The sequence below is a fragment of the Podarcis muralis genome, chromosome 14 (assembly GCF_964188315.1).
Source record: "Podarcis muralis chromosome 14, rPodMur119.hap1.1, whole genome shotgun sequence".
In the NCBI taxonomy this organism is placed as follows: domain Eukaryota; kingdom Metazoa; phylum Chordata; class Lepidosauria; order Squamata; family Lacertidae; genus Podarcis; species Podarcis muralis.
The window spans coordinates 38,604,257-38,632,124 of record NC_135668.1 but is presented as its reverse complement, the minus strand read 5'-3'; the positions used below and the strand labels follow the sequence as shown (position 1 = coordinate 38,632,124).

Below are 27,868 nucleotides of genomic sequence, written 5' to 3'. Positions count from 1 at the left end.
CTAGGATACAAGGATTGAGACTCTTGAGATGTATGGGAGTTTATTTCAGCAACAAACTCACTGTTGGGTCTGCAGTAGAGAGCATATTTAGGTTTCTGTAGAGTAAGTCTTTACTTCAAGGATATTCCTACAGAGAATATCCTTCAAGGTCCTAATCCTAATAGGAAGCAGTAACTTTCAAGAACAAATAACATGGCTTCTTATAAAGAGGCTTTAGATGTGTCTTTGTCTTTCAAGGGCTTAACATGGAATTAACAGCATGTAGATATGTGATAATACAGATCATTTACACTGCAAAGAGATTCTAGTTTATATATTGTGAAGTGTAATAATAGTGCATCCAGGATGAATGGGATACCCACATCTTTTCCTCATCTGCTATTCAGTTTATTTATTTGCTTAATGTTTGTATTTGCTGATTTTGCAGTTAGACCCCTACAAACTATGATCCTATATCATAAGTCAAAATTCTGGAATTTATCATCACTCAGAAACACACACAGGGTGTTCAAGTAAGGATTCAAAGTACAGTAAGCAGATTTCTGCAGTCATCATGCAGTTGGTTTAGTACTAGTTTGTTTGTTTTTTCCTGAAGGGGTCCAATACAGGATGGACTTTAAAGCCAATTGTAATTTAAAAGCAATTTGTGTCTAGTTTGCTCAGTTAATGCTGGCTGTGCAGCCTACTGTTTATGTGATTTCTTTAGAAAACTTGTACTGAATTAACAATGTACAGCACCTGCAATAGTGAAAACATAGTGTGAAAAACAATGCATTATAAAAACCAACCAGTCTTTTCTACACACACAATATTTTTGTTCCTTTCCATATGAAAGTGGCTCCTCACATCACAGCTTACAGCTGCGTCCTTCTTAACAATGCCCTGGAGAACACTTAGTATGCTGAGCAGGGGGTGGGAATTATTTCTAAAAATAAGGGCGAAGGATATTATTATTAGTTTGTTATATTGTAATGTCAATGAGGATGGTTCATATGTCTGTGATAGAGCACGTGCTGGGAATGCAGTAAGTTCCAGGTTCAAATCTGGTGTCTCAATTAGGGATGCAAAGATATGTCAATCTATTCTCTTAGTTTCTCATTTTGCTAGCCTTAAATTCAATTCTCCACAATTCTGCAGCAACCTGCAATTTTTATAAAAAAAACCCCTCATAAAAAATAACCTACAATTTAGTGCCAATTTTTCCGAATAAACACATTTTTGTACACCTTTTGAATAATGTACACATATTTGCAAGCAATTTCACCAAATATATATTTATTTTTATACATATTTTCCCCCAACATTCTTACATTCCCCAATTTATCAGGGAAGCCCATTTTGTGGCCTGGTGCAGCAGGGGAGAGAGGAGCAATTGGCATCTTAGGTCTCCTGCACAGCTGTGAAATGCTTTGTGTGCTTTGCAGCTGTGTAGGAGGCCAAAGGACACGGAGACTTCAGGGAGCCAATCAGCAGCTGCACTGGGCTCCCTGGAGGATGGCATATTGGAGCTTCTGGCTGGATCCTTACGAGGAAGGGGCACCCAGCCCCATCCAATAGGAGGTTCCACTTAAAGGATTCTGCTGGGCAGCACTTTCTATCCAGAAACCTAGTCAGGCTAACAGGCCACAGAGCCCTCTATTACTGGCCTAATGGGTACCACAAGAAGTGGTTCATGCCATGGGGGACCCCAACATCAGCCAATCCCCATCTGTCAGCTAACAACAGATCACCCAGTAGGCTGGGTGATTAAGGGATCCATGCCCAAATTTGTGGCTTTTGTTGTTATGCACCACCTGCTGCTCCACACAGTTTCACTACACCTGCAAATGTATTTTTTTGTAACCATTTGGTTGGATAACTTCATTGGAAAATTCAGATTAGTGCAAATTTCAAAGAGGTAGCTGGGTTTCATTTCTCATATTGTTTTGGAAAGTGTGTAATTTGATAGAGTCACCGTTAAATGCAAACCAAATCCCTAGACTCCATTTAAAAGGGTTGGGATGCAAAAGACCTATGGTGTGAGACCCTAGAAAACTGCTGTAAGAGTAAACAGTGCTGGGACAGGTGGACTGTCTGCCCTGGTATTGTGCAGCTTCATACAGAAAGAGGAGGTAACATAGCTCAGTGGTGCAGCATGTGTATGTGTTCTACATGCAGTAGGTCCCAGTTTCAATCCATGGTATCTCCAATGAAACAGATGAAGTAGTAGTTGATAGGAAAGTCCTTTTGCCTGAGAATGTGGAGATCAGTTGCCAATTAGAGTAGACAACAGTGGATAAGATAAGCAAAAAATCTCACCTGGTATAAATTCTTATGTAGCTTTGCATAGGTTTCTGTGGCAAGACTGCCCAAGGTAAAGATGCTCAACATGCTCCCAAATATTTGCTCTTCTTTAGGAGCAAATCAAACTGAAGCAGACTGATATCAGTCCTTCCTAAGGTCAAGGGTTAATAAAGTACAGTGGTACCTTGGTTCCCGAACGCCTCCGCTATTGTACGTTTCGGTTTTTGAGCACTAAAAAAAGTAAATGCTTCTGTATTCAAACATTTTTTGGAACCCAAACGTGCGACATGGCTTCTGCTGAGTGCAACCAATGGGAAGCAGCCCCTCGGTTTTCGAACATTTCAGAAGCCGAACGGGCTTCTGAAATGGATTCTGTTCAAGAACCAAGGTACCACTACACTAGTACATCCTTATAACAGGAAATGTGTAAGCAAAGCAGTCAAAATGATGAAGTAAACCAGAGTTAGATGAAAGCCAAAAAGTAGTTACTCTCCATTTAAAAAGAAGTCAATTTCCTTTGTTCCAAGTATTCTTCAAACCTTTATTTGTGAACAGAAAAATAGGATATAGAGACAAAGAAACATCTTCGTACCAGTGTTATGCCAACTTCGAAACACTAGTTATTCATAGTTCCACAAAACTACCCTGATGTTATAATATTTACATTGTGGAAGTAAGTTGCACTGATTTAAACAGAGCTTACTAAAGATACATATTTAGTAATGCTGAGCCAAACAAGTGTGGGGGTTGGGTGGGGAATTTCACCTAGCCTTAGCACTTAGCACCACAAGGTACATCTTTTAATAGCAAGACATTTTGGCAAACAGCATTCACTTGGTTGTTTCAGGAGCTTTGGAATACTGGCTTTTAATTAAGAGCACAAGTTATGGACTAGATACCTTTTAAGTGGGTCCCTTGCCAGTTACAATTTTGTGATTCTGTGATCCTTTACATATTTATTTTACTGCTGCCTTTCTTCCATGGAACTGAAAACAGTGTACAGAGAATTTGCAGAAACTTACAATATCATGCACCAGTGACCTCCAGCACAGACTGCTACAATGTGCTCTACATGGGGCTGCACCTGAAGACAGTCTAAAAGTTGCAGTTAGGCCAAAATGCAATTCCTAGATTGGTGAGTGGGGTATCCTGATGGGACCATGTGTTGGTACTGCCACTGGGCGCTGCACAGTTGGTGCTCATCCATATTTCCACTTGTCTCATGCCTAGAAAGCATGGGTCCAAGCAGGTTTTCAGCTTGCCATTGCTTTCTAGGCTGAGGTCTGAGTGGTTTTCTATTTGTCCTGCCACTTTCCCTAGGAAAACCCACTCTTTAGTGCTGAGTCAGAGCAAACAATAATCCATGGAAAACCCAATCCACATTTGCTCCAATTCACTGGCAAAGATCCGGTTTCCCTGGGGGAAAGCAGAGGGATAACCAGAAGTCTGGATAAGCCCTTGGTGCTGCACAAGTCCTTTTTGATGGCAGTTCCCTATTTATGGAATACCCTTCCCGGCAACATGTGCTTCTCTCCCCCTTTGTTAACATTCAGAATGAATTTTAAAACATTCCTATTCACCCAGGCATTTGATCGCTGAAATATACTGTCCCTAGTAACCTTAAACTTATTACCTATGAGAATATTTAATTGTTTTTGTTTTATTATTTATTTCTTTAAAAATGGTACACTGCTTGATTGTTAAAAACCTCAAAGCAGATTTCAAAAAGGTAAAACAATAAAATCAAGAAAAAGTTATGCCAATACTTAGAAGCATGTACAAATTAAAATACTAAAACAGATAAAAATTACCTCAATTTTCATCTGGGTAGGTTTATCAAAACATGAATGTTTTTAGGAGGCGAGAAGAGTACAGTGACGGTGCCTGCTTTATATCAATAGGCAAGGAGTTCCAAAGTGTAGGTGCTGTCACACTAAATTACTGGGTTCATACAAATGCAAAACGTGTATTATGTGGCACCTCTAGTAGTGCCAATTCTGCCAATGGAAGCGGTTGAGTGGGCACATGTGGGGTAAGATGATCTCAGAGGTACACGAGTCTCAAGTTGGTAAGTGCTTTATATGCTAATAGTAACACCCTGAACCTGGCCTGGTAGCAAATCAACAACCAGTGCAGATCTCTAAGCGCAGGTGTTATGCTGACAAGGCCTCACTCCTGTCAGCAATCATGCTGCAGCATTCTGCACTATCTGCAGCTTCTAGTTCAAGCACGAAGGAAGCCCCACATAGAGAGCATTGCAGTATTCCAGTCTTGAAGCAACCAGTGTCTCAACTGTTGTGACAAGGCTCCCCCTATCCAGGAATGGCCATAGCTGTCAAACCAGTCATAGTTGTTAAAATGTTCTCACTACCCGAACCTTCAGTGACAGCTGAATCTAGAAGTACCCTCAGACTACAAACTTGTTCATTCAGGAGGAGACCAATTTCTCAGACAAGACAGCTTCTCACGCACAATGCCTCCATCTTGCCAGGGTTCAAGCTCAGCTTGTTTTTCCTAATTTTGTTTTGTTTTGTTTTGAAAAATGTGTATTCTTGGGCTGTTTTATTGTGTGCTACCCTGGACTCCTTTGGGAGGAAGAATGATATAGAATTTTTAAGGACTGAATCGATAAAAAATACATAAAACACAGATCTCCTTAGCTCAGCTACATCATGTGCATTCAAACCATGCCTTTCTACCTTTAAAATTATACCGAGGAGGGCCTGTTAGTAAGGTGTGGCCATTTATTTACAGAGAGTTTTGTATAGTTTCAGTAACCTTACACTGTAACTGACATTTCACTTGCTTCAGATTATTTATTCTGCTTCTGCGAGTCACAGATAGCAGAAAGGGGCAATACAAGGCAGTGAATTTACACTCCTGGCCACTGGAAATATCGTTCAGTAGTTCCTCCAGCTTCTGACATTTCACCATGCATTGCTCATGCATTCTGAAGCAAACCTTAAGGACTAGAAAGCCCCACACTGCTTTAAAACAAAAGCCTAACTTTCAGAAAGCCAAATTCTACAATCAGTTCCACATTGTGCAGCTTTTCTGTGCTCCCACAGAATCAAAGTGTACACAAGCCCTGAATTCAGGTACCGGTAACTGGCTGACTTAAAAGTTGCTCTGGAACAAACGTTCAGTTATGTGCCTCTACCAAATGGGGAAAGTAGCATTGTTATCTCTTAAGGAACATTCGTGTGTATCTGATACACCCTTTCAGCAAAACAAACGCACGAAATACTTTAGAACAATGTGCTACAAGTTGGTTGATGAGGTCAAATGTAACGAGTTTGTCAAGCTTCCTAACTACTTGTGAGCACAGCCAGTCCTAGGCAGAAATGTCCTCCTGAGATACATCAAAATATTGCCATGGATGTACAGTGCATGCTCAGGTAGCAGCTATGCAGGCACACCTTTTTTGCAGGTATGCCATTATAAGCATTAACATTTTTAAAGGACTCTTCTTTCAGGAAGGAAGTTCAGCTGAGAATTAGTTCCCTTTTCATTCAGCCTGAAGTAAGAATCTTGTGTAATGTGAAAACCCTATCCTCAGAAATCAAACCAATATATAATGATTTTTGCATTTCCCAGGGTCAAAACAACCATCACCTACCCTAGCTAACTATTAGTAAAGACATATGAAGCCCTGATAAATTTTCTTAATTTCAGTAAAGTTATCTTCAGCTTTCTTTGTAATTACTGTTTCACCTGAGCAGAATTCTCCTAATTGACCTAAAATTTTGCTTTAGAATAAATTCAGTGGCAGTTTGGAAATTTTATTTTAAGAAAACTAGGTTTCACTTGGAGCAAAAGAAAATAAAGCAGCTTTTCTATAACACCTTAAAAAGTAAAAGGAGCCAAGGCACCACAACCAAGAAGGCTGTGCTTCAGAATATCACTTCTGAATTAGGGCATGCATTATTATGGAGCAGCATGCAATCTCTGTCTAACCAAACATACCTAAAAATCATATTGTCTTAGTACTAGCAAGGGCTGGTCCATCATGCTGCATTTATTTTTCCACTTGCTCATCTCTCAAAATAAGACAACATATAGGCCCTAATATTCTCCTAATTTATATATGTAGAAGGCAATGGAAATGATCTCTCATATCCAGAGTTATAACACTTTTGATTTTATGAGGATGAACAGAGATTTATTATTTCAGAGAACCCTGTAGTTTTATCCAGCTGAAGTGAGTATCACAAATGGAAAATGAAATCTTCCACTCTAAGAAATCAGAGTTGTTATTCCCAAACACCAAGGAACCACAAGCCAGTGTCTTCCCATATTCCCACTCCAGGAATTTTTATATGTACATTATATTTAAGTTACTACCTTGGTACCGCTTCACTTCCAAAGTTATACAACACGTAAATCCATCACACAATGAAAACCGCTGTAAGGACTGATAACCCCTTTTATTACAAAAAAGCTAAGGAATCCAAAGTCACAAAACTCACAATAAAATCACACTAATTGAACACATTCCTCTGGTGAAAGAACACATTAAAAATCCTACAGATGACATACCAGGGTCTATCTTTAGGCTGCTCTATAAATCATGAATCGGCTAAAAAAAGGCTATGTGTCAGGAAGGTGACACACAGCAACTAGCCCATGAAGTTATGCATTCATCTTTGCCATTATTACATGTAAGCTTAAGTCATCTGTATGTAAAAGATGCACAAAGCAAGCCACTGTCATATACTTATACATGGACATCGTTCTGCACATAACACTACAGCTCTGGAGTTGCAATGTGCTTATGCAATGAAAACTGGAAGAATCAGGATGCATGAATGTAATTCTTAGAGTAGACTATAAGTCCCAAGGGTGGGCTTATGTACTTATAAAGGAGTTTTGAGAAGTGCACATGCAACAAGCAAATTCTGAAGGACCTCTCTACTGCCTGTACTCAAAAAATATAGTCCTTTTTAGGCATGAGGGGTACCTACAGCACATACACCTCTATCTAAAGCACTTAGCAATCTACATGACAGTAATACTAAGAGACAAATTGCTGAGGGTGCTGCTGACTGCATTCATCACCAGCCCAGTGGAACCTTGCTTACCATGGCTTGTAGATGTGAATCAGGAGTAGCCATTGTGGTGCTCTCCAGATGTTGTTGGACTGCAACTCCAAACAGCTTCAGTCAACATGGCTAATAGTCAGGAATGAGGGAGTTGTAGCCCAACATCATCTGGAGTGCATCACATTGGTTACGCCTGACATAGATGGATGCAGGCAATAATATCAAGTTGCTGAAACACAGTCATATGGATCAGAAGCCTTTTGGGTGGGTGAATTGAAATTCTTCAGGATTTGTACAGGAAATTAGTTAACTGAATGCAAAGATGCTATCCCCCCTTCAAATCAACCTATCAAGAAACAAACACAAGGTAAATTTATCTAAGCTAGAACCCTGTCACACAACTGGATGGCCAGGAGTGGCATCATACATGCACATATCTAAGTAGTAAGGCAAACTGCAGGTTAATCACAATATTCTGTCCCGCATCCCTAAGCTAACGTGCTCAGAGCTTTGGTGGGTTGGAAGTGGGGTGGGAAAGAGAATCAACCAATCAACATCCTGGGGAATGAGACCCCTTGCCAGCTGGCTGCGCCATCAGTTAGGAAAGAGTGCCAAAAATATGGCTAGAATGGGTGTCACTTTAGCTTTCCTCCCTAGGTCCCCCACTGGTACTGCTGCTTCCTCACTCACCTGCTAAATACTTGGGGCTTGTTCTTTATCTGATGCCTCCTGCTCAGGATGATGAATTCACTTCAGGAAATATTTTGAAACACCTTCTCTCCAAGATGCACACATGCACACGTTCCATCATAGACAATAACCTAAACTGAACTACTGCTGGCCAAAATTCCCACTCAGGGGCTGCCAGTTTTCCCTAACAGCCTATTCTGGCTACATTTCAACCCCACCCACCAAAACAAGACCTTCCTCTTCATTTGCCACCCATATTTTCCTCTCCCATCACCTTAATTCTCCTCTCTCTCTCTCTCTCTCTCTCTCTCTCTTCTTTCTCCGCTTGTCGTTTCCCCCCCAATCTTGTTTCTATAGAAACGAGATTAGCAGAGGGGGGAATAAAACAGCCCCATGTGACTCAGATTCCAACACTAAAGAATCTCTCTCTCTCTCTCTCTCTCTCTCTCTCTCTCACACACACACACACACACACACACTGGTGTTTTACATAACAAGTCATTGTACAGGGATTTTAAAAAAGAGGGTGGTGGTGGTGAGAGAAAGAGGCAGCAGGGAGTTGTAGAGTCAACAGCAACCCATACTTCATCATTTCAGGATGGGTTTGTAAGGTAAAAGCAGCTACATCTTAACTTCTCAAACAATTTCAAAATAATAATAATAATAATAATAATAATAATAATAATAATAATATCTTTATTGTCATTGCCCCCTCTCGGGGACAACGAAATTACAATATCATTCAAATGAAGCTACAATCCAGTTTTGCTTAAATTATCAACTAAATCAATCCCATTCCCTGATGTGATGTACTGGGAGTGTAAACTGTCTCACTCATTTGCAGGTCCTGCACACCAGTGCCCTAGTCTCAGCTTCTATATTTTGTTGTGCAACTGTGAGAAACAATGAGGGGAGGGGACATGTGTTGGGAGGGAGACACAGAGAGGGCAACATGGGCCAACTAAAGAGACTTGGTGGACCATATGTGGACCAGCTTACTGGGTAACATGGCTATAACCCATTATCACTAGAGATAACTTGAAGCTATTCAGTTTCTTAACATTTTCCTAGCTATGAAGACTAGTTACTAATCATTGGCTCATAGATTTTACAAGTGGGAAAAGTTGGTAGAAAACTGAGGTAATAAACTACATACGATTTTAAGTGTCTTTCCACCCACCCATTTATGTGTGGGTTACATTATGCCCCCCCCCCATAAGCAAAAATTGTGTAAAGGAGGAACACTTTCTAAACACCTTTTAAACACCCCCCTCTGCTGCTCTCTTTCTCCCACTCTCTCTCCAATCCAGACCAAAAATATTGTATCTAAAAATATTCACAACTAGAATTGAAGTTCATGGGCTGGCTGGAGCATGCACAGAAAAGTGGCTGCTGCTGCTGCTGCTGCTGCTGCTGCTGCTGCTGCTGCTGCTGCTGCTGCTGCTGCTGTGCTACCACATGCATCAGCTGTTAGGTGGAGAGGCTGAGCAGCCTAAACAAAGCCCTGCTCTACCTCCGGTCTCTTTGGAATTACCTCTACCCACTCTTTGGGCTCCTGGGAGGTTCTCCTTGTGAGTCACGAGGACTCTCCAACTATCTCCTGTAATTTCCTGTTTTGAATATATCTATTTATTTCCCAGCACCGTGTATATACGTGGCCACGCGAGAGTCAATCATGTGTAAGTGGGGTGCCTGTATTATATACCCTCCAAGTGTCCTGGTTTTCCAAGAACAAGTCCTGGAATTACAAAAGCCATCCTGGCTTCTGATACCATTGCCTCTCCATGGCTGCCACTGCCGGTAGGAAATGCTCTGCCTGGAGGTGGGGTGGGGGGATATTTCCAGGTTTTTGAAAGTCTAGGTACAAGTGTTGACTGTGATAACCCCTTTTTATATGCTTGTTGACACTCTCAGAGAACTCTTAGTGAGATGGGATTTTCCCTTGTAGAAGCCATGTTGGTTCTGCTTCAGTGAGACATGGTGTATCTAGAAACATTACCTGTTTGTTCGAACTGGATGCATTGACCTTGTCTATATGAGGACAATTGAAATCACCCATTACTACCACACTTCTTTCTTTGGATGCCACCTTGATTTCATTGTTCATGTCAATATCACCCATTTTCAATCTCGTTATCACCGTGGGTGTTTTGGTCAGGGAGGGGTGATAGTAAGTCCCCAGTACTAAATTACACTGTAGACACAAGCCAAAGTAATTCTGCCCCATTTGGGATTTCTAACTTGTTGAGCTCTATTTCCTCTTTGATGTATGGAGCCATAACACTTCCCTTATAACCTTCTGTGTCCTTCCTATAGAGTATGTATCCAGAGAGAACTGCCTCCCACTGGTTTTCTCCATTCCCTCAAGCTTCTGTTCCACCCACTATATCTATGCTTTCCTCTAAGATCAAGCACTCTAGCTCACTTACTTTGGCTCAGAGGTTTTATGTATAGAAACACCCATACTTGTTAACTCTCTCCAAAAGTATTTGGCACATGTGTTTGACCCTACAGTTCTTTGGCCTCTTTGAATCTCTATTGCTAGACTCCATGGGTCGGTCCCCCTCCCCCGGATACTTGCAGGCTCACTGTGGATAGGCCCGCAAGCCATGTGCTTTTATTTCTACTGTGCACCTGTGGCACTAGTGCATACTTACATCAAACAAATCTGATCCTTACAATTTATGTTGAGCTCAGACAGCACTTCCCTGCCTTCAGATCTGCTTGCACATGTCTCTATTCATTGCATTGTAATGCTTGCCATATAGCATGACAAATTGAGATTAAACTGTATCTACACCAATGCATTCACTATGCTATAAATCAGTGGTTTTAGGAATCTATAACACAGAATCAGAGAGTTGGAAGGGGACTTGGAAGTTATCTAATTATCATAATGCAATGCAGGACCCAACTACAGCATTAGTATGTTTTCTCCTCTCTCCCATATGGATGCTCATTAGACACAGTTATGTTATGTGCATAGGACTTGATAGACAGTGACTTGTCTAAGTAATAACACTTAGAGAATTTACAGCTGAGATTATATTTGATCACCCCCAGATGACAATCTTAACCAATATACTACCTTCACTTTAAATACTTGGCATCTGAAAGAAGTTCTGATGAAACTGTGACTGAGAGCGATGGAGAAGTCACCGTGCATTACCAAATACTTAGCATACTAAAGTTTTCTGCCAACATGCATAGCCAATGTGATGGGCCCATCCTGAAAGCTCCTTAGAGAAGTAGGAAGCAGCAAAAACAGTAAGTGTAAAATAGTAGTAGCATCAGCTTCTTCTGCAGATCCTCCACCAGAAACATAAATTTCATTTTCACAAAAAGAATGGCAGAAATTGGTCTAGTGCAGAGAATACTGAGGATAAATGTACAAGATGCTGGATCAATCAGGTTTTGAGCCAAAATTTGTGTTGGCTTATCTGTGTGTAGCAGGGAGGATTGTTCTGCGTATGGGGTGAACTTGAAAGAGTGCATTTTGGAAGAGAATGTTGTTTAAGCTTCACAGTTCTATTTCAATTTTTGCAAATATCAGCACCAACCCTAATTTGAGATTGGCTAAAAATGTAAAGGTAAAGGACCCCTGGATGGTTAAGTCCAGTCAAAGGCAACTATGGGGTGCAGCACTTATCTCGCTTTTCAGGGAGGTAGCCCGTGTTTGTCCACAGACAGCTTTCCGGGTTATGTGGCCAGCATGACTAAATCGCTTCTGAACTACTTCTGGTGAAACAGAACAGTGTGGCGGAAGCCAAAGTGCATGGAAACGCATTTACCTTCCCGCCACAGCGGTACCTATTTATCCACTTGCACTAGTATGCTTTTGAACTGATAAATTGGCTGGAGCTTGAGCAGAGCAATGGGAGCTCACCCCGTCACACAGATTCAAACTGCCGACCTTCTGATTGGCAAGCCCAAGAGGCTCAGTGGTTCAGACCACAGCGCCACCCGTGTCCCTGGATTAGAGATGGGAAATATATTTGAAGATATATGGAAAATTCACTGTGGACAACGTGAATCAAAACATCATAATGTATAACTAGAATACACTGCAATGCAGACACCCCTTCAGCGTTCCAGAAACAGCAGGAGTTAGATGTTGCAAGAATACACACAGGTACTGCACCTGGTGTAGCCAGGTAATTTTAAACTGTGAACTTACTGGACTTATGGGCATGTATTTCTCTTCTCCACCATCCAAATACTATGTTTTACAACTGCTTCTATATTCCTCATGCAAAGAGGACAAAAATGCTTGCTAATCCCAATTTTAAAAGGAACAAATAGGGCTGCAATACATCCAGATTTTCCCAGATATTATTGGGATTTCAAAGGCGGAATTGATATCCATGGGGAATTTCCAAAAGGTGGCACTTTGTCCTGGATCTTAGGCAAGTCAAACGAAAAATCACTTTGGGGGGCATTTTTGGGGTGTCCTGGTTTTTACTTTTTCACATTTTAAATTCCCTTAAACTCATTTAAAAATCACTTTGAATGGACTCTGCCCTGATGGTAAACACATTTACTGTATTTTGAAATAAGCACCGTTTTTACGTAGAAAATGTTTTTTTTTAAAGAGTAAATAATAAAATGAGCTGAGCATCTGTAACGGTGTATATGCCTGGGTGCCTGGCCCCTGGATAATAAGGAATAAAGAATACAGTGATGATCAGCATCAGGCCCATTGGCTAGGCACTGATACTGGGCATTTTTGCCCCTGCACATATTTTCTACCACTCTCTAGCTAGTCATTTGAGGAGCTGTGGACTTCAGTCCCAAGGTCCAGCCCTACCTATCAGCAAAATTACTCTTTTAACAGAGAGTTACAATTAACAGCCCTGTGGATATGGTCTATTTTTAAGCACAGGCACAGAATCCTAAAGCAGAGCCAAGGGGGGTAGGTTGCTGTGGGTTACCTTCATGGGGAACCTAACAAAGGTATTGGAGCAGTTCTTGAGACTTACTGGCAAGCTGGCTTTAACCAAGGGGGAAATTCGACTTTGATATGTGAAAATATGATGTCTTCTACTAAATCAGGCTCTTGTTAATTGTGTCTGCTCTGACACAATGACAGCTTTACAAGGACTTAGGCAGAGAGGTCTTTCTCATGTCTCATCTTTTGGTTCCTTAAGTGCTGAGAATTGAAACTTGTGACCTTAAACATGCAAAGCAAGTTAAATGCAAAAAAAGGATAGGAAATTGGCTTCCAAAGCAAGCTACACTTAAAAAACAAAAAACAGTTCAACCTGAAGCCAGCCCCAAAGTTCTAGCTAGTTTTGTAGTGCAAAAGTACAGTGGTACCTCGCAAGACGAATGCCTCGCAAGACAGAAAACCCGCAAGACGAAAGGGTTTTTTGTTTTTTGAGCTGCTTCGCAAGACGATTTTCCCTATGGGCTTGCTTCGCAAGACGGAAACGTCTTGCAAGTTTGTTTCCTTTTTCTTAACACCGTTAATACAGTTGCGATTTGACTTCGAGGAGCAACTCATAGCACGCGGTGTGGTAGCCTTTTTTGAGGTTTTTGAAGACTTTGGTGATTTTTGAAGCTTTTCCAAAACTTTCCCGACACCGTGCTTTGCAAGACGAAAAAAATCGCAAGACGACAAAACTCGCGGAACGAATTAATTTCGTCTTGCGAGGCACCACTGTAATCATCATAATTTCTGATGGTTTTGGAACAAAATTTTGCAAACAAAAATATATGAGAGTTTTTTTAATCAATATATGTAATATTTATTATAGTTGTAGGAAACAATGGCAGATTGTCATTCTGACACCAGAAAAAAGCAACCCAAACATCATGTTGCAGTTAAATTGGCTTTTAAAATGGGGACAGCCTTGGAAAACAAACAAGACAGAAATTTGTGATGTGAATATAAGTATTCCTGTTCATTTTTTAAATTTTATCTGAGATCAGATGAGTTGTACCCACTGCTGTCTAGAACACTCTGGAATGTTTAAAGGTTTGCACATTTCAGAGAAACAGAGGAATGTCGTGGGACTGACTGTAAGCTACTATTGTGTTGTTGCCAGCTCCGTTTTCTCATTGTTGAGGAAATATGTTTGTATCTACCCATTTAACAGAAAGCTAACCAAACAGCTCTATGAAGACAACCTTTTACAAAGGTTTCTCTCGCTGATAATTGGAAAATAGCAGTAAACATCAAGATATAGCCCATGGTGCCAGGTTGAAAAATATAACACCTTTAACAACACTGAATGCTAAAAAATAGGAAAGAAGTAGAATACTAGCATTTCCTGAATTACAGACGGCTCCCCACTCACGCAGGGGTTACGTTCCGGCGCCCCACGCACATAAGTGAAAATCATGTAAGCGGGGAGCACCTTCTTAACACCTTTTAAATGCCCTTTCTGCCACTCTCCCTCCAGTCCAGACCAAAATACTGTGTCTAAAAATATCCACATCTAAAACTGAAGCTCTGGGGCTGGCTGGAGGCTGGAGGATGTATGGAAAAGCAGCTGCTGCTTCTGTGCTACAGCATGCACCAGCTGTTAGGCGGGGAGGTTGAGCAGCCTAAACAAAGCGCCCTGCGCCTCCAGTCTCTTCTCCGCCCTCACTGAAGTTCTCTTTGAGCTCCTGAGAGGGTCTCTTCAAGAGCTATGAAGATTCTCCAGCTCTCTTCCTCAATTTCCTGGTATGAACTAAATTATTTAATTATTTCCTGGTGCTGCATGTATATGTGGCCACACATGAGCCAATTGCACACAAGTGGGAGCTATTTTGCTGGACCACTGTTTACCACCTGGACTCTGCCAGAAGGTACCTGAGCACCAAACTTTTTGCCATCTTTTTGCTGCCCTATTTGTCCAAATTGCTAAGGTTATTTCTCTTGTGACTACCCACCTTATTTCTGCCTGCAGGAGAACACAGAGAAGCACCTCTGGTGGTTATCTCAGGACATGGGTAAACAAAGCAAGTAAAATAGTTGAAAGCTGACATGTGTTGTAAGCAGCTTTTTAGCTTATTGCTCATTTTTATTGTTTCTAAATGCTTTAAAAATTGTTTTTAACAGCTTTTACCAATAGTTTCATTGTTTTATTCTTTTTGTAAACTGCTCTGAGGTGGTTGTTGTTTTAACACTCAAACAACTTTTACAGTGTGTTAAACACACAAATGGTATATACATATGGAAAGAGAAATTTCCCTACATGCAGACTGAAGCAGTATAGTTCATTCTACCAGCTCAAGACTGCACCACCACAGAATCATTGCACTGCATGAGTAGATCTAACCTAGGAGACACAACTTGAAACATTAACACTAAGGTAGGAACAGACTTTGGATCTGTACTTTGGCCCAGGATTTTGTACAATGCTTGAGAAACACAATAATGAAACTTATTCTTGCTTTGACACATAAATCACTGTTGTCATTGTTTGAAACATAAATCACTGCTGTTGTTGTAAACATAAATTACCGTTGTTGTTGTTGTTGTTAAGAAGAAGAAGAAGAAGAAGAAGAAGAAGAAGAAGAAGAAGAAGAAGAAGAAGAAGAAGAAGATTTATATACCCCACCCTTCCTCCCAAAGGAGCCCAGGACAGCAAACACTAAAATGATAGAAACATTTTTTTAATAAACCAATAAAAATCTCAAGAGTTGCTAGGAAATAGCAACTCTGTGTCTTTCAGCCACAACGTCTTGGTAAATGAGAATGATTTTACATTTCTCCTGAAAATCAGTACTGAGGGAGGCAGACACATCTCACTAGAGAGGGCAGTCCACAAACAAGGAACTGCCACTAAAAAGACCATGTGACAGATCAACCCTAACCAGGCAGCCCCAACGGCAGTGTCATCAACAAGGCCCCACCTATTGATCATAGGGGTCCAAGATGATCGATACTGGATGAAATGCAGGATGATGTGGGTTACAGAATGCAACAACTTGGCTGAAAGAAGAGTGGTATGCACTAGGAAATATAAATTAAATTATAGAAATAAAAATTATGTAGAACTCTCATATATGGAGAGCACAGAGCAGCCAAATAAAGATAAGAGAAGTAGAAAACAGTGCCTGTTGGTGTAAATTTTCCACTTGGTACATTTTCTCAATTAACATGCCTATTCTGTTGAAGAATATATAGTCTGTTGTCAAGACCCTGTTTCTCAAGAAACATAAGAAGCAACGAGAAAGGATAGTGAGCCTGTTAGCTGCTATAGCAAGAAACCTGGAACCAACTGAATAACTGGCAACTCCAAAGAGTCCTAATGATTTAGCTCCATTCCCCATCTCCCCGGAATGCACAACGTATGCTGCTTCCATTGTGTATGCTAGAGTTCATGCAAATGTGAGCCAGGAACGACTGGGCTGGACATAATGCACTGAACTTTAGAAAAAGAATAATTGTAGTTCAGACTTTTGGCCTTGTTAGGCATTTTTCTGAAGATCACTGCTCTTACAACCCCACCCCCTTGGCAGCATCATTTCCCCCTATAAACAGCAGCTAGAGAGAGATTGAACAACATACCAGGAAGATCAATATTCTGCCAGATGATGTGGGTCCCTTTTGAAATCAGTGGCAAAGTTAAAAAAGCAAAGCTAATAAAGAATTTGCTCATATATTTCATTAATTACTGAATGATGTATTTTGTAAGTCATTATCTGTCACTCGCATGTTTATAACGCTGGAATTTGAGTTCCAGAATCAACAATGTACTGAGGAACACGGAATAACTATTGTTTTTATTTTAAAAATATTTGTAAGCAGCATTTCTGCGTCATGTCTGGATTACTTTAATTAATTTATACTAAGTGATTGAAACACATACAACATCCTATAGAGGACAGTCAGAGAAGGAATACTTAATTATTCCATTCTGTATAATGGAGATTCTATTGCACATAGCATTTTGTTGCAAAATGGTTATGTGTCAGAGTTATACTTGCAGTTAGACCCAATATTGAGAACACTATACTCAAGGAATTGTAATAAACAGGCCTTGCTGTTACAATACACATTGTCAAAATCAGAAAAATACTAAGCTGATAAGGGAAGACAACAAATACATGAAACAGAGATTATGGATTAAATCCATCTAAGTCGGGGGGGGCGGGACCTGTGGCCCTCCAGATGCTGCTGGACTACAATTCCCATCATCCCTGACCATTGGCCATGCTAGCTAGGGCTGATGGGTGTTGGGGTCTGATGACATCTGGAGGGGGACGGGCTCACCACCCAATATCTAAGTCATACTCAGAACAGACCCTTGAAATCAACGGACATGACTTCAATGGATCTGCTCTGAGTATGCTCTGAGTTTAATTTAACCCTGCATGTTTATATAGTAAATTCTCCCAGGATACATTTGGTTGACCCCTTAACCTATTTTATTGGCTTTTAAAATTAAAATAAATTAAAATACAGTTTTCTTATTTATACACTGCCTTTCTGCCAATGCATTCAAGGCAATTTACAATCTATTTTACCAAAACTAAAAAATATGACAGACATAATAGAACAGTTACCTCAGGCTGATTTTTTTTTTTTTTTTGAAGGGGTGGGGTCCTTGATGTGTGTGTGTGTGGTGGCATGGACACCCCTGGCTTTTCCTCAGCATACACTGATCTAAATGTTTTTTTTCAGAGCAAATCATCCAGATACAACATATGGTTTCCCCAACATATCCTTCCAACAAAATCTTTAGATCTTCACATGCATTGAAAATGCTAATTCTGCTGATCTGTCCGACAACTTAGAATAACTGTTTGATCAAATTAGAAGAGACTGGAAGTGCCATATAAAGAAATGCAAGTATTCTAGAACAACCTTAACACTAAAGTGAGCATTACATGGGACTTAGGTCACATTCACACCACACATTTTAAGCACTATGACACCAATTTAAACTGGCATGGCTTCCCCCAAATAATTCTGGGAGCTGTAGTTTGTTAAGCATTCTGAGATTTGTTAGGACACCCTATTCCCCTTCACAGAGCTACAATTCTCACAGAGAAGAGGGATTGATTGTTAAACCACTCTGGAAATTGGACGTCTGAGGGGGTGGAAGGGGTCTCCTAACAGTTCTCACCACCTTAACAAACTACAGCTCCCAGAATTATTTGGGGGAAGCCATAATTGTTTAAACTATGTCAAAGTCCTTACATATATAGAGTGACTGTGGCCTTAGTTCATAGGAGCCAACTCCTAGGCTGTCCCACCCCCCCCCCCAAGTTGATGGGTATTGCCATTCAAATGGTGTGCATGTGCCATGTCATGTGGGGCGAAGCTTACCTCCCCCCACCATAATATTTTATTGAAGTTGGCACCCCTGCTTTAGTTTCTTGTGTCCTGTCTATGCAATACATAAATGCAGTGGGAAAATCTTGGTAAGCAAACATCACAGTGTTGGAGACTAACACTGTGAAACCAGCTAGTCATTAAATCATCTAGTTACTCAGAGCTCATCTCCAGCAAGTTTCCTGTTACAGGCCAGAGCCCACACACAGCTCCACTGATTATCTCTGTCCCCAACTTACAGTGTCACTACCCTTCCTAGTCCTCTGATTTCATCAGCTCTACTGGTTGAGATCCTGAAGTTGTCATGCTGGATGTCTCTAAAATCTAACCTGCGGTAGAACACATGCCTTAAAACATTTCCAATCTTTTTAGGGGAGTTATTCTATTGTTTAGTCTGAGCCCAGTACTTGCACTGGAGCCTGTTCTTGGTTTTGGAGGCCAAGCCTCCAAAGATCCTGTCAGGAATGGAAAACTTTTGTTATTCTGGGCTGCAACTCAGCCAACATTTTCCAAGTTCAGGAAAGCAGTGATGTGGTTACACAGATTTAGCCACAGAGTCTCAATGGTTTTCCTCTTTGGATGTGCATCAAGATCCTTTAGTGGACCACACTGCCTGATATAATCAGTCACTATCTGGAATTCCAGGCAGGTGCCAGGAAACATGTGCTTGCTTGTGCATAATGTATAAAACAAAAGAATGAGAGAAGAGACAAGCATACTGAAAAAGCTGGAAATCTGATAATTCAGCACACAATGAAACCTTGAATGGGACGGGGCTGTGTGGAAAGGTAGTGGGACTAATTTGAAGGGCCTCTTACACAAGGACAGATGGGGTGAACTAAGGATTGAGACAGAACAGGGAAGAAAGGTGCTACTTACCCTGATAAGAAAAGCAAAAGAAACCAATTGAGAATACACCACACATGCAACAAGTTCAGAGCACTGTCAGACTTGTTCCATGCTTTCCCCAATTCTTTATTTCCTATATAAGCATGATGAGGCTCTTTTGAGTTATGATGTCATGGAAAGGTAATGATCATACTGGATGTTACTGTTTTTGCTCATGGGTAGACCTGGGCGATGTATCAATACATCATCCAGGATCAGCATGAGGTGCAGATCACAATGGTGACTTTATGTGGGGGTATATTGCAGGTGAAACTGAGGTTGCTCCTAAGTCCCTCTGCTACCAGCGCCGCATTCAACATCGGGTCACCTGTAGCAGAGGGACTCAGGAGGAGCAGCAGTTTCACCTGCTATATACTGCCGGGTAAGGCCACCATTGCTCTGTCCCTCATACCACAGAGGAAGGAGCAAGCTGTATTGCTGAGCCAAGACAGCTTGTTCCTCCCTCCGAGTCTTTAAACTGCTCCTGCCTTCTAGCTGAGTGAGCCCTGATGCTTTGCGCATGAGCTGTAGATATGGAACCTTCCCACCCCCAGCTGAGCTGTGCAAAGAAGCTGCAAGGTCCCTCACACTCGCATGTGAGCTGCAGGGATGCTGGGGCTTGCTCAGCTGCGGGGCGAGAGCAGTCTAGTAAGATATCTGAGTTACTACTCCAACCAAGACAGGTGTGCAACATGGTTCCCACTGTGGAGGTTTCCTGCCAGGTGCAACAACCCAGCCAAATGGGCAAAGTCATAACTACCTTAGCAAGAAAAGTAAACATACTGAGAACTGGATATGACAAATTATCCAATAAACTACAAATCCTTTTGACAAGCCATACAGAGAAGTATGTCCCATTAAACTATCCAACTCATGGGTTCATACTCACACTTCCTCTCACACCTTTTGTTTTTATAAAACTATATGTAATGTTGTTTTAACAGGCCTTTACTGCAGCTCCCTGCTTGTGAAATGCTTTCCCCAGGGAGGTTTTCTTGGTGTCTTTATTATATATCTTTAGGCACTAGGCAAAAACGTTCCTCTTCAGCCAGGCCTTTGGCCTCTGCTTGACTAACATCTATATCCTTTTAGATGTGTTTGTGGGAGGGGGTGGGGAAGGGTGCTTATTGTTTGGTTTTTATTATGAATTTTGTGTTTTTACCTTGTATTTTTATGTTGTGAACCACCCTGACATCTATGGATGAAGAGTAGTATCCAAATTTAATAATGATGATGATGATGATGATAGGTAAAAGGTTTCCCCCCTCTCTCATAACACTAGAACTTGTGAAGCTCAATCTAATGAAGCTGATAGTTGGAAGATTGAGGACAGATAAAAGAAAGTACTTCATGTATAAGTTAAACAATGGAACACACTGCCAAAGGAGGCAGTGATGGCCACAAACTTAAATGGATTTAAAAGAGGATTGGACAAATTCATGGAGAAGGCTGTAAGAGGGTGTATTATATTTTGTGTTGTTGTTATGTTGGTTTTTTGTGCTTTATGTTGCAAACCACCCTGTGATGTTTGGATGAAGGGTGGTACAGTATATAAATTTAATAGCATGAATAAGTAAGTAATTAGATTAATACTAGTCATGATGGTTATGTTCTGTCTTCATGGTCAGAGGCAGAAATGCTTCTGAAAAACAGTTTCTGAAAACTGCAGAACGAGGTAGTGCTCTTGTGCACAGGTCCTTTTAAAAATAGTCACTGTTTGTAAAATCTTTGCAATAACAGCTTTAGATTTAGATCTTTTCCCACCAAGAACAAACAGTAAAACATAAACCAGTCCAGTTCCAATGTAACAAATTGTTTCATGTCTTTGATAAAACTGATGGCTAAGATCTTGGGCATTCACTACAATGTAGTATAATTAAGTAGAGTTTCACAATTTAATCAAAGAACAAAAATAAGCAAGACATCCACCTAACTCCTTTCTATACTTAAAAAATATATTTGGTTGTAAACTCCAGTGAGTATGGTCCAGTACCCACAATCCTGGAATAAGACACAGTCACTTTCTGTTGGCCTTTCAATGGAATTCAGTGTTATAATTGGTGTGGCTGATTGGTAGTAGGAATGTGTCAGAGTAAGGAGTTAATGCACAGTCACATAGGTGGACTGTATATACTAAAGAGCATGCCAAATCAGCTACTACACTTGAGATTTCCCTAATTTCTACACTGGCTTTCAGGAAAAGCTGGTAGCATAGCAGAAGTAAATTAATTCATGCTGGAATTTACCACTCGCTTACTGCTAAAACGTCTGGTGGATATGCCCTATCATTGTAAGGTTTTGACTTGAAGGACAATATTTTAGTATTAAATTAATAGTGGGAGACCCAGCAGTACTTTATTGCAGTTTACTCTGTAACGCTTGGACAGACAGTGCGGCCAGTTTGGAAGTCAAGTGTAATTACTCCTGCCCTCTTGGGCAAAAAACAGTTGGGTGCCCTTTCTACATGCCAAGGAACATAAGAGAGCAGAAGCTTAATCCTTGTTGCAGTGGACTTGTGATTACAGAAGCAAAATATTGTACTGCTCAAAATGGAGTAGCAGTAGGCTACTGCTGTTTTAAATGATGTGTTCAAATGTACACATTGAGCTATTATAAAAACTGCTATAATACATAAGAATCAGTGAAACATGGAGGCCATTTTCACTCCCTCCTTATGTTTCAACTTCAAATGAGTGCTAAAAAGTTTGCCAGAAATTTCATTCCTCTAAGGATTCGAAATGAGCAAAAATATCTCTGCTATGCGAGCCAGCTCCATGTGTCCTCTCTTGAAGTTCCTTTAGACAATGTGTGCGGGGGTTGGCTTTTTGTTTGTTTTTTTGTAACTGCAAATTTAAATGATGTTTGTACTATTACAACAGTTTCTGAAGTCCACTGAGAAGGTAACCAAAAGGAAAATGCAGCTTACTGAAATATGTTCTTCTCTCCAGTAAGAGAAATGTTGGGTTTCCAGAACTCTGCCAAATGTGAAAGCCCTATTATGAAAGGCACCAGGCACCCTCAGGATAAGAAGGGAAGGAGGGGAGAGAAATCCTTGACCCCAAAGAACAACTGCCTGTGTGTGGCATTCATTCAGCATCCCATCCTCTCTTCTTCATTATGTCCATAGCTTGAACCTCTGTTTTCTTTCCACGGCTAAGGAATGCCATAGAGGTAGAGAGACTAGAAGGGGATTTGTGATGCAATAAAAACATTCCTGCCTGTAAAGCATGAAACCCCAAAAGTTTATAGGAAACCACTGTCTTCGGATGTCTGCATATCTTCAGGCATCCTGGGAGCTGTAGTTGAAAGAAACCGAGAAAAGCAAGGGGCAGATAATGATAGTTTCTGGATGAGCGCTGTGTGACTATTGGCTCCCACATGAAAGCTCAAAAACTGGGATGCTGAGCATGTTTCTGCAGCCAATTGAGAGGCAAGCTCCCTGGCGTCTAGGTCACAAGAGGCATCTAGAGAAGAGCCTTCATGGAAGAGAGGGAGGGAGTTACAAGCTCCCACTCTTTTTTCTTGATTTTCTGGGAAGTTTTTTCAAGCCTGAAAAAATGTGTGGAGAACCTATTCTACTTAAGGGGAATTTCAGTCTTCTTGTACATAGGATTTAACAGTGCAAACCCACTAATTCACTATACATTTCCAATTATTATTATTACTATTATTAAGTAAATTGCTGTACTGCCCTTTATCTGAGGATTAGAGGGTGGTTTACAATATAAAAATGTAAAAATACACAACATAGAAACAACCCCTTGAATAACGCCCCCCCCCCCCAATTTAAAAGGCCATTGATTGTTTAATTAGCCAATGGCTTGGGAGAAGACAAATGTTTTTGCCTGGCACCTAAATATGTGTAATGAAGGGACCAATTGAGCCTCCCTGGGGAGAGCATTCCACAAATGGGAAGCCACGAAAGAAAGAAAAAAGCCCATTCTTCTGTTGCCACCCTCTGGGCCTGTCATGGGGGAAGCACACAAAAAAAGGGCCTCACATGATGATTGCAGGTTCTGGGTTGATGCATATGAGGAGAGGTGATCCTTGAGTTATTGCAGCCCTGGGCCATTTAAGGCTTTATTAGTCTAAAGCAGTACTTTGAATTGGGCCCAGAAATTAATTAGCAGCCAGTGCATTTGTGCCAGTATTGGTGTTATATTATATAATCTTGCCCCTGTGAACAACCTGGCCACTGAATTCTACACCAATCTTCAGAGGCAGCCCCATATATTTCAGTAACCTAGAGGTTACCAGAGCATATCCCTGTCCAGATAGGGGCATAGCTGGGCCACCAGCTGAAGGCACTCCATGCCACCTGAGCCTCAAGCAAAAGCAATGGATCCAGAAGTACTCCCAAACTATGTACCTGCACCTTCAGTCTAGGGAACCACCCACTAACAGTACCTCAGTGTTATCTGGATTGAGCTTCAGTTTATTGGCTCTCATCCAGTCTATAACTAAGCGAAGACATTAGTCCAGCATATCCACTGCCTCACCTGCAGATGTAAAGGAGAAGCATAGCTGTGTGTCATCAGCATATTGCTGACCAGGTACTCACAAACTCCGGATGAACCCAGTTAGAGGTTTCAGGTAGAGGTTAAACAGCATGGAGGATAAAATCAAACCCTGAGGACCCCACACTGAAGGCTCCATAGGGCCAAAGAGCACTCCCCAAGTATCACCCTGTGGAAACGGCCAACTAACTCAGACAGCCACTCCAGAAGGTAAGTGGTATTGAAAGCTGCTGGGAGGTCGAGGAAAATTAACAAAGACACATTTCCTCTGTCTCTATCCAGACAGAGGCCATTACACAGGGAAACCCAAGCAGTTTCTGGTCAAAAACAGGGCTTAAATTCCAACTGAAATGGATCTAGAAAAACAGTTTCCTCCAAGAGTGCTTGGATCTGGTCTGTGTCTACCTACTCCAGAATCTTACCCAAGAAGAGATCAGCAACTGGCTGGTAATTACTTAGTTTTATCAAATCCTGGGGAAATTTCTTAAGAAGTGTGTTTACCACTGACTCCTTCAAGTAGGCAGGAGGGACAACCCTCTATCACAATGAGGAATTAATCACCTCCTTGGCGCAGCCAGCTGTCCCCTCCCTGCTAATTTTTATCAGCCAAGAGGAGCAAGGGTTCAAACACCTTGGCCACATCCTCGAGCCTTACTAACTGAAACTCATCCAACATAACAGGGCTAGACAGTGCACTGAACACCCCTTGAGATTCCCTTGCTATAACAGTGGAGTCAAGATATCAGTGGATGCAAGTAATTTAATCCTTAAAATGCTTTGCAAACAAGTCACAGTGAACTATCCTCAGTTCTGTCACCTTTTTCGGATCAGACTGTAAAAGGCCCCACATGACCTACACAGAAGCTCCACTGAATGACACAATGAAGATGCAATGGAGGCAGCAAAATATGCTGTCTTTACTGCCTTCACCTTCAACTAGTTAGGCTTGATGCTGAGCTCTCACCAGTGTTTGATTGCTTTCGACTGGAGTTTTCCTCTACACATGTTGAAGTTGTTTCCCAACTTGCTTCCTCGTCCTAAGCTCTGGAGTAAACCAAGTAGCCAAACAGACTGTAAGAGGCCGCCATTACTGAATAATGGCAAAGGGTCCACTAAACCCCGACTGCCAGTTGTCACTTGGTGTGCTGGTAGTAGGGCATGGCTAAGTAGGCACTGTGCAGCAATTAGGCTGGTGAATTGTCAGCAGAATCCCACAAAGGCAGATATCATCACTGTCCATTCCAGGTACTATCCATTCATTGTGCACTTACATGGTACTTCCTGAGTTGTATCTGTCTCTGCTTTCCCCAACAGCCACTTGGGGTGGCATCTACTCACTGGCCCCTACCACATCTTACCGCCTGCCACAGATGTAAGGTGTATTCACACCAGCTATTTTCCCCAACGTATATCCAGTGTTTGTAACACTGACTCAACTGCTGAAATTTTGCACATGTGGACTGCAAATGCAGTGGAAAATGTTCCATTGCTACACGGTGCACATTTTTTCCATTGCTTAATTTTTCCATGGATTTTTTAATTTTATTTTTAGAAATGTTTTGTTTCCTAAAATTAATTAGTAACATAATGACTGAATAAAACAGGAGCCAAATTGTGCAATTGAAATGGATACTAAACTAGTCTAAAATCAAAGTTGTAATTACCCTCATTCACAAAGCTGACTATGCCTAGGAAGCACATGTACTTAAGTACAATGCTTTTGAGGCCTTCTAAATTAGTATGTTAACAGTTTCAGTGCCTTCATCTCTCCCCTCCCAACTTTAAAATTGTAAATGAAATCTATACTACTGAGTTATGTCTTAAAATATTTACAAGTATTCTTATAAACATAATTTCCAAGCAAAGTTATAAATTTATTTGGCCTTAACATTTAAACCACATTAAGAATACTATACAGCCTCACCAGATATTTCAGTTCTTTTGACTAGTGAAGAAAACTGAAATATTTATATAGCACTTAAAATTAAGACAGAATTTTTCTTTAGCTTTGTTAACTAAAAAAGGGCAAACTTACTAAAATCAGATTTCAATCAAAAAGGGGAAATGGAAAATTTGTTTCAAAATTTTCTGGTAAACCCATTAAGCCTAGGGGCAAGTAACCTACTGGGGAAGCAACAGGTTGCCTCTTCATACCCTTAAAACAACTTTGAAAAGGAGATCTAATAAAGACATAGGATAAGCACCAAGAACTGCTAGTTCATTAGTTTGAAAATAAGTGAGTCCTAGTAAGCATGGATTGTACGCATTCCCTTCTGTCAAAGTGAATCTTACAAAAATGCAGTGAAGTCCCATGTGCCTACTCAGAAGCATCCCCCACTGAGTTCAATGGTACTGGCTCCCAGGTTAGTGAATAGAGTATTAGAGATTGGGAAAGTGGATTTAAAGTATACCCCAGTTTTTGCCGTAGGAGAAGCTGAAGCAAAAAAATGGGGTAGGTAACAACGATTTAGCAAAAGTAAAAAGCAAGGAGAAGAGAAGATCAAAGAAGTCAGAAGAAAAACCATTGAGGAAATCATGCAGAATTTGAACATCGATGTACTGCAGTGACTGGGATAAATAGCCAGCTCAACAGGCTTGTATGAATCACAGACCCTTGGTATTGCAACTGTATGTGACTCAAACCAAACAAAGTGACCTCCCAACCAGCCTCTTTTCATCAAGGGCCTACGGTTCAATTCACATTCTGAAAATGTACTGTGGTTCTGATGGAGCCACACACATGCACAACCACTGGACAATATTTGTATGCCTGCAAAAGCATAGTGAAGAAACGTGATGACACATATATGACGTATGGCACTGCATGGGTAACTCAAGATTACATGGTATGGTATTTTTGCTCCTGTGGATCTAAGGCCTTTGAGGCTACAGAAAGACTCAAAAATCAAATGTTTACCATTGACAGATAAATGGGGCAGTTTCTGGAAAGAATTTAAGCTATGTAGAAAAACCAACAACATGTGACTATTCAAACTGGCAACATTTTTTGTTGTTGCTTGCAGTCTCCAGACTCACGTTAACAGTACAATACCCATACCACTAAAGAAAATTATACCTCTCCCTGAAAAAATAAAGACTTCACAAAAACAATACTGAAAGAATGGTAATATCTTACACAATCTTGGACTGGTCTAAGATTAACTTTAGCTCATTGTTGCTGGCTCATATACCTTGTATTACGCCAGGATTTGTGTTTTCAAATATAAGAGGCAGCCAGAATCCTGGCTTAATTTTGGTACTCCCCCTGCTTGCCCTTGCTTGTGTAACATCTTGCCTGATAAAGAGTTCTGGAGAACTTCTCATCGTATTACAGATTTCGAATGAACCCCAAGGGTCAGCTGGTCCACTTCCCTGCAATGCCGGAATCACAACAAAAGCATCCAATTTCTCCTATTCAACTTTTTAAACAATTTTTCATGAGGTCCTTCTGGTGGTTGGCTTTTGGGAAGGATGTTTTGGAACAATGCATGTACAATTGTTACTTGGCATAGAGGAGTTGCCTTTTTGCCCTTTATCTGTCTAGTTTATCTTTCTAATAGCAACAAAATGCTGTGCTATGGGTAAGGAAGTTGCTCATATACATTTTAAAAATATTTATTACCTTTGTGGGAAGTTGTGAAAACAGGAATTCTTACAGTGAATTTTTGTTTGTGGCTCCAGATGGAGGACATTCCTCTAACAGGGATGACGACTCCCCCTGGTGGCGAAAGACAGGGTCCTACAGTCTTCTGCCTCCTCTCCAGGGGGAGGAGCCATCTTCCACACCACAGAAGATTAGAAATGACCCTCCCCCATCCCTAAATGAACTCACTCAAACATGCAACCAACATAAAAAGTACACATGAGAATAGGAAGGAAATGATGCTCTGGGCCAAGAAAAAGCAACTGGCCAATCAAGATGTACCAAAACAAAAAGTGCAACACACACACACCCAACCCATATACCCAGCAGAGGAAGGAGAAGTGGGTGGAATGTACTCCATCCAGATACACAAACAAGAATTCACAGTAAGAATACTCTCCTTTCCAGACAGATACAGATGTATCAGAGCAGTACCTTGAAAATCTGAGTGGGCTTCCACGGAAGAGAAAGTGTCCACCATGTAATGCCAGACAAAGCTGTGGCCAGAAACCCAGGTGATCACCCTACAAGA

At 41.0% G+C, this 27,868-nt stretch overlaps 1 protein-coding gene across 12 annotated transcripts in view; it reads right to left on the bottom strand.

Annotated features, from left to right (window-relative positions):
- The window catches only part of LOC114584278 (ankyrin repeat and fibronectin type-III domain-containing protein 1-like), a 348,268-nt gene that overhangs the window by 81,258 nt on the left and 239,142 nt on the right, over positions 1 to 27,868 (bottom strand). The window contains exon 1 of one of the 12 annotated variants that reach the window (XM_028705992.2): positions 8,016 to 8,321. The exons of 10 other annotated variants lie outside the window; for them this stretch is intronic. The gene's annotated coding sequence lies outside the window, so the exon portion shown is untranslated. Of the gene's footprint in view, positions 1 to 8,015; positions 8,322 to 27,868 lie in introns of those variants that run through there. One more of the 12 variants, XM_028705991.2, reaches the window with a different exon arrangement.